Consider the following 14,196-nt stretch of genomic DNA (forward strand, 5'->3'; position numbering starts at 1 on the left):
CACTCATGGAGCCAGGCTGAGGGGCAGGGGTATATATTTGTGACCCACCAGGCTCGTGCTGTGTGAAATCATCCACTTTCCTGTTGGTTTTGAATTCCTCACTATTTCATTTTACTGAGTCTTTCCTTCTCTTTGCCTCTCTCATGACGGTGACACTCTCTTTCCTTCACCTCTTTAGCAGGGTAACTCATCTCAGCCCCCTCTCCAAGGCTGGTGGCCAGCACCTCAGGCTGTGTGCTATATGAGGCCGTGCCACTCATCATCGCAGGCAATACAATATTCTCCCTGTTTAGTTTCCACTGCATTCCTTTCCCTCACCTCTATTTGTTTTCTCAACTGATGAAATACACAGAGCAAAGCTTTTCCTCGCCTACAACCCTTCCCTGGTTAAAGCAGTTCATTGAAAACACTTTACACAGCCCACTCTAACCAGACCTTCTCATATCATCATATTCAGCTTTTTTATTCCTGTGGCTTTAGTCACTTTTTCAATTGTTGTTTCACCACTTCACACATACAGAGACATGGCTCCCTAACCATTCTCATGGCCTTTTTACACTGCAGTGCAGTCCGGGCTACACGCTGCTCCTCTGGGGTGGCATGGTGAAGGACCCACACAGCCCCACTGCCGATTGCATCTCACTCCCAGCTCCCCTGGGAACTTCCAGCTGCCCAAGAGCTTCTTGGACAATCAATTTCAGGCTAGTGGCCTGAAAAGCCAAGACATGCAGAGATGTCCCAGGTGTATCTCCCTTCCGCAGACCTAATGTCCTGTGCTGGACAAATGTCATGACCCCAGATTTATCGTATTGTATAGACACCTCCTACTAAATGCATGATTCAAAGCCGCTAAGAAAGCCATATAGCCATCACTACCCTGTCCCTTCAGCAAGTTCAATACACCTTTAAGGTTTATAAGGGCAATACCTTAACATCTAGCAAATACTAATATCTACTTTATGCTGAATGAGAACAGATGTGACAGTCACTCCCTGGTCATGGTCAGATGATCTCTGTAGCACACTTTTGAGTACACAATAAGCAACACCATCCTTCTACAAACAACTGCAAGAAACTGACCAGAAAAGCATCTGCTTTGTGGTCCCCTTCTGCTTTGTTGCCATGTCTCCATGCTGTGCCCCAGGTTGCAACCACAAGGTGCCAGTTGGGATGAGTGGCTGAAGCACAGCTGGGAAACTGGGACTCTCAACCACAAATTTCTTGGGAATACTCATGTCAGGCACTTCTCAGCACTGCTGCCTGCAAGGAAGCTACTTTTATGTCCTCTAATACGAAAACTTGCATGTCTCCATCAGTTGACCTCATCCTCTCCCTCCCGTTCTTGCTTCCGGCTATTTTTTCATCCGAAATAGCTTCCATGGCTGTCAGAGGAAAAGCGAGCCTGCTGTGAGAAGCAAATTTCCCGTGGCACACTGATTGCTGGGTGCAGATGTGTTAGCACTGCCTCTGCTCAGTGGGAGCCAGCAGCTCTTTTCTACAGACAGTGCATGCTCCCTGCCCAAATTCTGCCAGTTTATTAATTAAAACCAGTGTTCTGTAGAAAGCATCAGCCTCCCAGCTGAAGTCAGGTGTTGTGTCCAACCCTGGCAAGTGCCCTATTGCCCTGCTGCCCAGCACAGCCCACTTCCCCTAATGCTGGATACTTGCTAGAGCAGACAAGTGGCTTGTTTGGTCATTTGCCCTTCTTTAAGAATGAAATCATAGCTCGTCGTGATGTCTTTTCAGGGCTGGTTTTGAGGGACAAATTCTCCTTCTCCCATGAAACACATTCACCTTGAGCAGAGGGTTGCCTGCCTTTAATGGGGAAAATTCTTGTTTGCTTTTACCTGTTCATGAATATAGTTCACGTCCTCTAAAGCATTAGGAGAGTTGTAACCTTCCAGAATGACATATTAGCTTTCTATTAAACACGTTTATACGTTATTTTTAGGAATGGATGGCACAACCTGTATAAAACCTTACACTGCATGAATATTAATCATCAGAGTGGAAAGAGGATGAGTTTCTGAGCAAGCACAAGCCAGAAAAGCCCTCTGAAATTAAATGGAAAGATCAGCTTCATCTAATCTATGATCAATCAAATGAACTCTCGCAATAGTTCTGGGCTTTGAACACAAGATAGTTGCAACTGAAGCAAGCATTTTATTCCTCAGAGCTCATCTTCTTCTGCCAACAGAGCTTCTAAGTCCAGGAGCAGGGCTACACCTGCAGTGTCAGTGGCTTTGCTAACAGATCAAGGGGCGTGTGGGTGTGTTAAGAAACCGTTTTTCAAGCAAACAGCAAAAATTATGAGCTAATGAAAAGTTTCTGCTTATGAAAAAAACTACCTTCAGAAATAGCAAAAGAAGCACAGAAGATCAAAACAGTGGTTTAGGAGCATGATTTGTGCTCAAGCATCTTTTTGAATTGTCTGAGTATTTTAAGTTTCACACAGCTGAGCTCAATGAGGTATGTGACAGCGTGGGATGGCAAATCACTGTTGGTCTAAATAGGCACCAGGGGGATTCCTGGTGTGTTGAAACTCCTGAAACGGTCACTGGCAGAGGTAAGAATACAGTTTCCAGCTCTGCATTTTTTCGACATTAAATAAAGCACTCGGGCTATTACCCTGGTTCTGTCTGATGTGATAGTTAGGCTGTGATATTTGCTAGTGGACCTGATTACAAAGGGGAACAAATATCCCAAGTTTCCAGTGAAGGCAGCTATTTACAGCCTGGGCTCTGTGCAGGTCCTGCTTAGCAAGGCATCTTCCTATAAACCAGGCAACAAGCAAGAATGTTCCCACCAAGTATGTTTAATCAGCATGCAGACTGTATGAAAGGAAAATTGGAAACTTAACCAAGGCAAACAAAATGAACGGCAGATAGCAAATAAAAACAAATACAAAGATCTAATTTTATGTATCACTGGAAAATTCCACCAGCTCAGATATCAAGATCTCCATTTAAATGCAATTTAAGCAATAAGGGGCTGATTTTCAAACCCGCTTTCACTGTTTTTACCATTGCCACTTGAACATCTTACATTGGGTTTAAAACTATGCCACTAAGAGTACAATAAACCCATGGAATTAATTCTGACTGGCTTTGACATACTAGAACGTACCTGGTGCACACATAAATCTATTTCATCATAGCAGCATAATGACATTAACTTTATATTAATGCATTGGGCACCCCCTCAGTGCTTCGCTGAGCCTCAGTGCAGGAGATGAGTGTTAATGCTGGTTCAGCTGCACCCAGGGACACCAGCAAGCAGAGATGCAGTCTAACCGCTCAGATGGGGTGGGGAAGTGGGTGCCCAAATAGTCAGGTGGGAGATTAACCTACACAAGGGATTTTTATAAAAAAACTGCGCTTAAAATAATATGCAAAATGAACAGGCTGTTATTAGCAAGGCTTGGCTGTGGGTGCAGCATGGGGGGGTGTCTGTTGTGCCGTGCTGGTATGCAATGGGCTGCTGCAGAGCCCAGCCGCAGGCATGTTCCTGCAAGCGGGAGCATCCCTGCAAAAGCCTCCATTGCTGGGGTTACCAGCACTGCATGTCCTTCCACTTGGACAGTCTCACTGAAGTTTGCAGCTATTCAAATCAATTTTACATTTCTTTGCATGTGCAGATACAAGCGTCATGTCCCCATGCAGGCTGCAGCTCTGTGCCAGCACTGCAAGGTGGCCCAAGGAAATTCAGTGGCTGCCTGATGACCTCTCCAGCTTCCAGAATAATTTATTTTTTCTGAGGTTTTCTGAACATAAACACATGCTGCACTGTGCGCACCAAGAAAGCTCCAGGCTTCGGAGGAAACACTTCCCCCCAGTCAGACATGCTCTGCACATGGCCTGTATAAATACTGTACAGGGCTTCTAGTGAACACTTTTACCAGCAAAATGTTTTTAGTAATAACTGGATGCTTTGTCAATGTTCCTACCTTGAATCTCCCCAGTTGGCTCTCCTGATGTATGCCAGTGGATCTGTGACCTGGAAAGACACATTTTGGGGGTCAAATGTCTGTTATACAGCTTCTTGCATCACGTGATCCCAATCCACCCACCCCAGTGATCAAATCCAGTTCTAGGTCTCTTCATCCTTGCTGACATGCTGCTGCTAGTTACAAAGGAAAATTTTGGGTTGCACTCACAGGAATGAGCATTACCAGCCCAGTGCCATAGGGCTGCCAGACCTGAGCTGACTGCCCTCTCTGGAGCATCACAGACCAGCCCCTGTCTGAGACCCATCCAAAGGAGAAGGAGCAGAGGCACAGAAGATTAGAGACTGGATTCCCTGGGGTTAGTCTTTCTAATATAAATAATCATAAAAAATTCCTGAGCAATCAATGCAACTGCGAAACCAGACTTTTGGCTGATCGATTGCAGACCTGAAAAAAAAATAATAAAAGAAAACCTTCAAAAAATCCTGAAACCAAAAAGCAAAGCAGTATCTCAGATGAAATTAGGGCCTGTGCGTGGGATGTATTTGGCCATGCTATTGCAACATCCACCCGCACACAAGTTACCTCATGCAGCAGAGAATGACCCCCGCAAGACAGTTTGGGGAGATGAGATAATGCTCCTCCTTATCTTGTAGAGGTGGAAGGTGCCTGATGCAAAGTCTCATGCAAGGATATTGTCACAGCCCCAAGCTACCCTATATAAAGTCTCAGGAATGTGGGCTCAGATTTTCAGCCCCTTGCAAGAACCCCTTCCCTCCACCTCAGATGTTTCTAAGCAATATATAGCAACCACATTTATTGTTATGCTTTTCATTAAGCATCAATAAGCCTTCCTTAGCTGAAGCCTTCCCAGGCTCAGCACAAACCAAGTTATTTATTACTTTTGCTCTGTACAGGAGCTTTTTGTGGACACCTTTAAGTAAAGAGCTGTGATCCAGAAGTCGTTTGCAGCTCAGCTCCCTGACAATATCTTTACTGCGCTGCAAACTTGCAATGTTAAACAGATTTATGGCACTCTTCTAACAAAGACAGACACTCTTCGCAAGGCCCATTCCCAGACCACATTTCAATGTAAAACCAGCTGTGTCTGCTCTATCGACATTCACTGAAGGAATTATAAGAAATAATAAAAAGAGAAAAGTTTCCTCTCCCTCCTTAGATGCAGAGATGAGTTAGCAATATTTGGCTTAAGTAAGTATACACTTAAGCACTATGCCTTTTTCCAGGTGGAAAACAAGCCCAGGAAATTTAGCTCAAAAGCTGAAGATTGCAACAAATTGCTAACTGAAAACAAATTAGAATGGGAATGATTATGCAACTTTATCTTTGTTATGCTAATTTACAGCTACTGTGCCCTTAGGCCTAGCACAGTGCCAAACTCTAGTCTCTTATCAACCTTTCCCTAGGACAAGAGGTTCATGTGGTCTCTTATATCAAAATATTATGCAAAAGAGATACTGTGAATTTTGGTTCAGTTTTGTGGCCCTGTGTCATTAACTCCTCTTTCTGTACCTCCTTTTACAAAAGCAAGAGTCATCTGTCTGATGTTGCACAGAAACTGTCTTTCCCTGAATCCATGAGCCTTGAACAAACGCACCAACACACTGGGGCATGGTACAGGGGTCTGCATACAGAAAGGAAAAATTGTACATATCAGAAGCATACAGCATGCTAAGCACTAACTATATATTTTGTATTAACATTTTAATAGCTTGATCTGGTGACAAAAATTGCAATGAAGGGTAAAGGGAGCAGGCTGAATCTACCCAAGGTACCACATTCATGGAGAAAATCAAACCCTGGTTGATCACAACCCTACTAGTGCCATCCCAAAGGCTTATCCATGCTGCCTTTCCCTGAGAACTTTACCGGCACACATCTGCCAGGCTTTTCTTCCCTTGCCACCCTGCCAGGTGGGCACATGCTCAGAGGGGTCCTGTCCCACCCTCCGCTCCTCCTTTCACTAGCACTAGCAGGAGCAATTCACACCTCTAAGTTGAAGGCAATTTGCTCCAGGTGGAGGGTGCAGTGGTGATGCACAGCCCCCAGCACCATTCTCAGCCCACCACCTGGTATATGGCAGAGGCAAAAATGCTCCAGGTTCACCTTCCTGAAGGTGTTTCTACCCCAGCAGCATCCACCAGGTATTTCTAAACTCTGTCTTTTCTCATCACACACATTAATGTGCATGAGGTTGTATTTATGAAAAATGAATCAAAGTGTCCGTATTGAGCATGGGGCGGGTGAGGGAAGTGGAAGAGGGGAGGGAAGGGAACATTTGAAGCCAGACTCTGGCAACCTTACCATCCAAGGGGGCAGAGGGCGAGTGGTAACTTGAACATCTGCCATTCAGCAACGTGGCTTCCTCCTGAATCAGCAATTCACTTGATGCTGTGTGGGAATGCCCACAGGACACGTTTTGGAAGGGTTAGTGAACAAGTGTGAGCAGCTGTACATGCTTGCTTTGAAAGCTTATCCTTTCCTTTCCAGGACTTTATACATATCAAGATTTAACTCCGTCTCATAACCCACTCCCTGCTTTAAGGACATCACTTGCTGGCCTTTAAAATAACCATTCACCACTACATAAACACCAGGTTGATTCTTTGTGAGCAATTAAACTTGTTTTGCACCCTTTTTTCCTGCCTGTTGAACACAAGAGTTATTCCCTCTGTGCAGCTGCTCAGCTGATGAGTTACCAGTGGTGCCTGACCCACCTGTTTGCAAACCCACATGCACAAAATCCAGTCCACTTGCACTCAGCATCGCTCCAGTCAATACCTCTTACACTCTGTATGCTAAATATTTCTTCCAGTGGCTTCCCTCTTCCCTTAAGCTGAAACAATCTTTATTTCCTCCCTTGCATGAGCTCTAGGTGCAAACTGGTTCATCATCCATCTGATGACTCTTGCTGGTGGTTGCCCCTGAATAATCCTGCTTCCAACATGACAGCCAGCTATTGCTAATCCATACTATGTCTCTCTAAGTAAACCCCTGAATACACAAATACCTGTCAAAGACCTTTTAATGAAGCTTTCTCCAATCAGTATTCAGTACCTGATGCCAGGGAAGGGTTGGGTTCTTCTATTTACCCTCATTTCAACAGCCTACCCAGGATTACCAAGTGACACTGTCACCTGTAATAATGTCACAGAGCTTGGGACTACATACAGTTTAAAACCAAGGAATGAAGACTTAAAGCTGACTGAAACATTTTCACACTACTCCTATGATAAGCACAAACATACCTGCACGTGTCTGTGTTTGAACAACAAATACCAAATCCTAGATGTTTTGAATAAAACAGGCTATTTCAGTTGGAAGGAGCCTACAACAACCATCTAGTACAACTGCCTGACCAGTTCAGGACTGATATCTGTTGAGGTGTTTCTTTTTTCCTTTAAGGCCATCTGGACGCACTTGAACAAAAATTCTAGCACTATGCTGTCTGCCATACCATCGTCTTGCAAATACTTCACAGCCGTGACCAAGAACATTACAATTCCCATTATAATGGAGCATGTGCTGTGCCCACAGAGGTCTCTTCTATAGTTCAGCCTCTGAAGACAGAGGACAGGTTTCAGATGGTCTCATAAGGCACCCCAGCCTGCCTAGGGATTATTCAAAACAGCGATGAGACAATCCAATTGACCTAATGACTCAGTTGTTTCTATAAATCTCCTGTGCAACAGTGGAAATGGGTAGATATTGCAAACTGGTTGCGGGAATGAACGGGTCAACAGATACTTTGCCAGTGACATGAGAGTGGTATCCCCACCACTGTCAAATTGGGCTGTACAGTGTATTTGTGGACTGGTAAACAACATTTTATAGGAATCGTAAGCGCAGCAGAGGGCAAACCCAGCCCTGCAGCCAGCATCTCCAGCAGCAGTGATGTAGCATTTAGTTCAATGTCTCCTGGTGTCAGGGGGCACAAAAAGTGGTCCTTCACCCCAAAGACATTGTAGTCCCCAGAAACCTCAGACTTTTGGGACTTCAGCAGGACACAGCTGCATGTGTAGCGGGGCACAGGGACCATCCTGCCCTGCAGCCCAGGGTGTGACACGAAATAAACATGTTCTAACCACATTAATCCTGGGAATTTGTCCCAATTTATTCACAGTAAATGACTGGGCTGCACTTGCACTTGCTGCAGTTCCCCATAACAGCAGGATCTGCTGCACACCAGGGTTTGAACTTCTTAAGGAAAGAAGGACCCAAGCCCGACCTGGGAATGGCGCTGCCTGTCAGTCTGTCTTGTACGTGGCCCACTGCCATGCAGTACGAGGAAGAGGAGTGCATCCAAGGGGATGCCTGACCCCCGAGAAAGATTCACCTTGCTGAGCATGGCTGGAGACAGGGCTGGTGTCCTCTCCCCTGTCAATTTTTTTTCTTCCTTTTTTTTTAACATGATACAACCAGAGAAGACCATGTGAATAACCTCAAATTTGAAACCAAACTGGTCCCATCTCCCTCACACACCTCTCTACCACTCCACTTAATTTTTACAATATTTTTTTCCCAAAAAATGTCCAACAATGCAAACAGAATGAGAGGGTTTTTCTTAAGAAATTAATTCTGTGTCATTGTCTAGCTCGTATTTTTCCCTTTCCTATTTCAGAGAAAGCCACTTTTTTATCCCTGCTGCTGCCAACCTCCTACTTACAAGAGAATGAATCCAAAGTAAACTCATTAATTTCAGTGAAGATACTTTGGAATTATTTCATTATAACTCCAAGTATAATTTTCCCCCGATGTCTTTAACAACTGTACAGATTCCTGTTATACACTCAGACTTCAGCCTGTGTCCAGTACTCTTAATAACTCAATTAGTGTCACAAAAACTCCATTATATTAGACTTTAAAGCAGAAACAGAGGCATTGCCACTGTCTTATCTCAGTGAATAGTTGGTATTCACCTGGAGGAAGATGCAAGACTTCTCCTTCCCTTTTTTTTTTTTTTTTTAAAGAGGCATTAACGAATTCATTTAAAAAAAAAAACAAAACACCAAAAACAAACCAAAGAAGAGGAAACAAAATTCTCTATAAATGCCTTAGATTTTCCTGACTTATGGCGGTGTGACAAGGGGACATGCAGACAACTGGACCAGGCTAATGTCAGGACACTGGCAGAAATATCACCTTTTAGAGGTATAGGCTATGCATTTCTGTATCCCCATTTTGGAAGTGTAGCTAAGCAAATGGCAACATTTACATACTATTCATATCCCCAGCCAAGAGGATATTAATTAGAGGATTTAATTCATCAGTTTTACCTTTGTTATGAAAAGATACTGAAAAAAATCAAAGGTTACAATCCACATGATCATTCAATCCAATATATTAAATTTATTCCATCCTAAAATTTTCTTTAAGTCAGACACATTATTCATTCCTGTATTGACACAGGGCTCTGAAGCTCTCATTTACTTCTCTTGGGTAAAATAATTAGGTACTGAAATCTGTCTCACTGTTTGTTTATGTGCACAATGCACTGCAAAGCACCCAGGATACCCAATAACGGTTGCTCTTCAGCTGCACATAATCCCTATGGAAAATGGGATTGCTTAGAAGGACATGTAGCAACATACAGACAACCGGATTTTTTCTTCCTAATTACCCTCTCACATGCGGGAAGGCAGGGTGTGTATATCAGTATATCTCTGAAGTTTGGAGGAGAGGTAATACCTGGGATTAAAACTGTTACAGACACGTTATTTCTTGCCATACAACATGGAAATATCAAAGTTCACACCCTGTTGTTTTGGAAGATGAAACCAAGTGCAGATGGCAGAACCTGTCTGGCTAAAAAGAGCACCCGTTTGGGACCCGTGCTCACCACACTGAAGTGCCTGGATGGCTTTTTTTTACCCAATTTTTAATTCTTCCAGATTATGTTCAGGCCATGCCCAAAACCAAGGGAGATTTCAAGGACACTGCACTTCAGTGAGGATGAGGGAGATGGAGACACCCCACTGACTGAGTGGTTGGTGTTTTGGGACATGTCCCCCACAGCTCCATTGCTCATCCCCAGACACTCTGCTTCCAGCCCTGCTCCTCCCACATCCCACACAACCCCTGTGGAGAGCCAAGCACCGCACACAGCATTTCTGCATTGCACTGTGCAACTTTTCCCTAGTCCCAACGAGTTTTGTTGCCTCCTCAAAGGCTCTTCTTCTCCCACTGCCAGCAGGTCAGCTTCCTCGCCCTTCCCTCGCTGTTCAGCTGATTATGACCAGCTGCACTTGTCTCAGCTACTCGGGGCTCCCCCTCTCCTAAGCAAAAACATTCTTTTCAATCCCCCAAGCCCATCCTCCAGTGAGGCCCACAGCTTCTGTGCACGGCTCCAAAAAAAGCAGCTGCTCGCTTGATAATAGCAACGAATCACTCTCACTGGCAGAGAGTGGGTGGTGATGCTCCTTCTTCCTGCCTGCTCCCTAATGGATTATTTAAATCATCCTAATCAAGCAATGGCAAACCATCACTCCTCAACAGCAGCTTTCCCATTTTCCTTCTTCACCTTCCTGAAGTCCAGGTCTTTCTGCAGGAGTGCGCACAAGCATGGGTGCTTGCTCCCCTGCCACACAGCAGGCACTGGGCACACTGATACAGTCAAATTAAACAGATTTAATGATGCCTGCAGCAAAAATGCCAGGACCCCATACATGTGCTCTACTTCTAGAGCCTAACAGGGAGAACACTCTTCCACTTGAAAAGCAATGTTTCCCCATCAATTACGATAAAAGCTCATAGTGGAGATGAGCTACAGAGATTGGGCTTGATGTTTCAGGAGTTGATAATCAGATTAGAGGGGCTGCTTCTGCTGGGAGGAACCTGCAAGGAACCAGCTCAGACAGACTGTATCAGGAACCAGCTGTCCTCCGAGGTCTTCTCAATGGTTTTGCTCTCATTCATCCTTGTGCAGCGTTTGTGTGTCTGCTGAGTTTTGCTCCAGCTGCAGGAAAAGATGGGTTTGAGGGCAGAAGCCATAGGAACAACTGTGGGCATCATCTGGTCTCCAACTGCCTGCTAGAAGTGCAGCTTCTAGCCTTTTTTGGTTTATTAACTAGATTTGCACTAGGGTTGTGGAGGCCTGCAGAGGAAAATGAAGTCTTCAGAAATAACAAGTGGACATGCTAAGGACCACACACCAGCATGCTGGACAAGCTGTAGCTCAAGCCACAGCATGGGCTGCTGGCAGGAATGTTGGCGTCAAGATATTTTGGCTGGTGTCAGACTCATTGCAATACTTTTTTAAAATTTAAAAATCTATAAACCTCCTCTTCCCCCTTCCAAAACACGAGCTATGCCTATCAGACCCTCGCAAGCAACAAGCAAAATGAAGAGGCATTGAAGAGACGTGGGACATTAATGAGCTGCTGGTGTGGTCCACACCAAGCTGAGGTGCTGGTCCACACTGTGCTGCAGACAGGGGGGCCACTGGAACCAGGTGGCCTATGCCACCATCGGTCATGCAAAGCTCCCAAAAAACGCAACTTGCCAGGCTCCTGATCCCATCTGTCCCACAGCTACCAGATCCACACACTTTCCCCTGAGCTGAAGAAATTGCCCTTGGCAGCAGCCCAGGACACCTTCAAAGGACACTTTGCAATTTAAGAAAAAAAATCAGCACTTTCGAGAAGCAAACAAGCAGCACCCAAAAAGGTGCCCACCCAGTCTCAGCCTTACAATTTTATTGCCATCCTAATAATGTTATCTGCTCTGGAGAAGTAAAAGCTCCCCTGACAAGCGGAAAAGTGCTTGGATGGAGTGAGGGGGGTGGTCTGGGGGCCAGTTGGTCTCTCGAAGCCCTGGTTCTCCTTCCCAGGCATCTCTCCAAGAAACATTCCCAACTGGAGCATGGCTTGCTTTGCCAGGGGCTGCAGGAGAAGACGTTCGTTTGCAGGTGGAGGCACGTCAGGAAAACTGCCAGGCAAGGTGTTAAGCAATCAGCTACAAGCAAACTAGAGCGCAAAGTGCCACCAGCTGCAGGCAGGAGCAGTGCCGAGGAGCCAGCTACCATCCCACGGCTGCTGTGTCTTGCAGCAACCCCAACTCCTCCACTGGTGCTCTGTGTCCCTCTGCCCACATCTTGCCCCTCCATGGAGCTGTGACTTGGATTTGGAAATCTGAGACGTATCATCTTGGTTTGCTCTGGTGTGGTGTCACAGGGCCCTGGGAACACTAGGGTACAGATGATGGCCAAGTGCCCTTATGTCAGCCCAGCGTGTGACTGGCAGCAGTGTGACAGCACACCACCTGGGAGCAGTGCTTACTACTACAGCCTCTTCTTGTAGCCAAAATCTTGTCACAGACAGAACCGATGGATGGAGATTAGTCACGCACTTCAGACACAAGATCAAACAGCCCTTTTCCACCACGCCGTGGAGGAGCGGGCACGGGCTGCAGACTGAGTGGCCACAACCCTGCTTTAACCCCAAGGTCCCTGTTACACCAGGAGCTCCAAGCAGCACCAGCCTGAAACACGGCAACCCAGGGGCTGCTCTAGTTTGGTTTAGAAATCCAAATTCAGTACTGGTTTTAGTTTTTAGTTTGCTCTAGAAATCCAAATTCAGTGCTGAAGGGCAGGTCAAGCCAGATTCAGTTGCTTCTGCCATCTCTTCTTCACACTTTTATTAGGAGCCACCTGGCCACTCCAAGGGCAGGAGAGGAGCCCAGGGAAGCAACCACTTGCTGCTGACCCTGCTTTGAGATGGAGCTTGGACTGGAAACCTCCAGGGGTCCCTGCCAGCCTAGATTACCCTACAACCCTATTAACTCCCTGTTACCCTTCCACACCGTACAGCGACCCTCTATGGGAGAAGCCCACCCAGGTGAGGATGGGGGCACTTGGCAGCCTGTTTCCTCACAACCTGGGCACATGAGGCAGAGCTTTCATCTCAACCTCTGGTGCTTCGAAAGCCTCATGAATTTTTATCAAACACTAATGGTTTAATTCCTGCTCACATATGTAGTAACCTTGCCATGAGCCTGAGCTTTTTTTGGGTGTGTGTGTTTTGTTTCTTTTTAACTTTATAACAACTTTAATTTTACAAGTTCATAAATCAACTCTTCTTCCTTGCTCTGCCCCACACCTCCTGTCTGGGTGTGGCTATAAGCAAATGAGACTATTGAATGAAAATTAACTTTTTTCTTTCTTTCTTTCTTTCTTTCCTTCAAGAATTGCTCATGTCTCCTCACAGCCTCAAATATTTCATGCAGGTTGTGCCATGTATTTCACAAGCTAAGCCAAGCAAAACACCGCCTTCCATATACATGGCAAAAAAATGTTTTCCAGGGCTCAAAGCATTTCTGTCTTTGGCAGAATCTTTTCTCAAAGCATACCAAAGGAAAAGTATGGAAACGAAATACAAAGAGTGGTTAAAATAATATTTTGGAAAGAGATGAGCCCAAACCAAACCCCACATTAGAAAGCCAGATACCCCCCTAGATACCATTCCCAAAATGAGGTTTGTTGTGATACTTGGAGAACAACTGGGAAACACTGCAGGTCTCCCACCGAGTTTAATTCATTAATTGAACTTATAAATGACTTAACCCCTACCATTCCTCACAGCTAACACAGATCCTGTTATTTATATAGTAGGTTATATTTACCCAGACTGGCCCTGGGCGGATTAGACATGGGATGGACAGGCCGTGGGGGGACAGGTGGGGTCCAGCATGGCAGAGAGGTTCCGCAAGGCAAAGTGGCTCTGCTGAACCTAGGCAGGACACCCAAAGCTTCCCTGGGTTTCGGTGTGGTTGGATCCAGCCTGTCACTGACACGGGCACAAACTGTGGTGTAGTCCAGGGTTTCAGACCCAGCATTTAGGACCAGATCCAAAACTCAAATGGAAGAAATTCAGGAAAGAGGCTTTTAAGAGTTTAATTTGAAACAGAAAACCCGTGAATCTATTTTTGCCTTGGTCTTTAATTGAACTTTTTTTTTTTTTTTTTTAAATCTTTGGCCATTCAGGCATCTAACAGCAACTGCTCAATATTAAATAGGAGGCTTTATGCTATATGAATGGTGAACGAATGACAAATTCAGCAATGTGTGCACCCACTGTTCTGGAGAGGTGAACAAACAGCATGTTATAGCTCAGCGCGTTTTCTCAACAGCAGCCAAAAGGAGAGCCTACTTTAAACAAAGCCTATCTTGACAACAGATTTCAAGAGGATAATTGCACCTACTAATTCATAAATGCTCTCAGACACTGATAGTG

At 45.2% G+C, this 14,196-nt stretch overlaps 1 long non-coding RNA gene across 1 annotated transcript in view; it reads left to right on the forward strand.

Moving 5' to 3' along the window:
- Window positions 1-13,921, forward strand: part of LOC308073146 — a 34,539-nt gene extending 20,618 nt beyond the window's left edge. Inside the window, exon 2 of the long non-coding RNA XR_013931932.1 lies at window positions 1,952-13,921. This is a non-coding gene — a long non-coding RNA (uncharacterized lncRNA). The remainder of the gene's footprint in view (window positions 1-1,951) is intronic.
- The last annotated feature ends 275 nt before the right edge of the window (window positions 13,922-14,196 follow it).

The sequence above is a fragment of the Falco punctatus genome, assembly GCF_963210335.1.
Source record: "Falco punctatus genome assembly, chromosome: 1".
NCBI classification, from domain to species: domain Eukaryota; kingdom Metazoa; phylum Chordata; class Aves; order Falconiformes; family Falconidae; genus Falco; species Falco punctatus.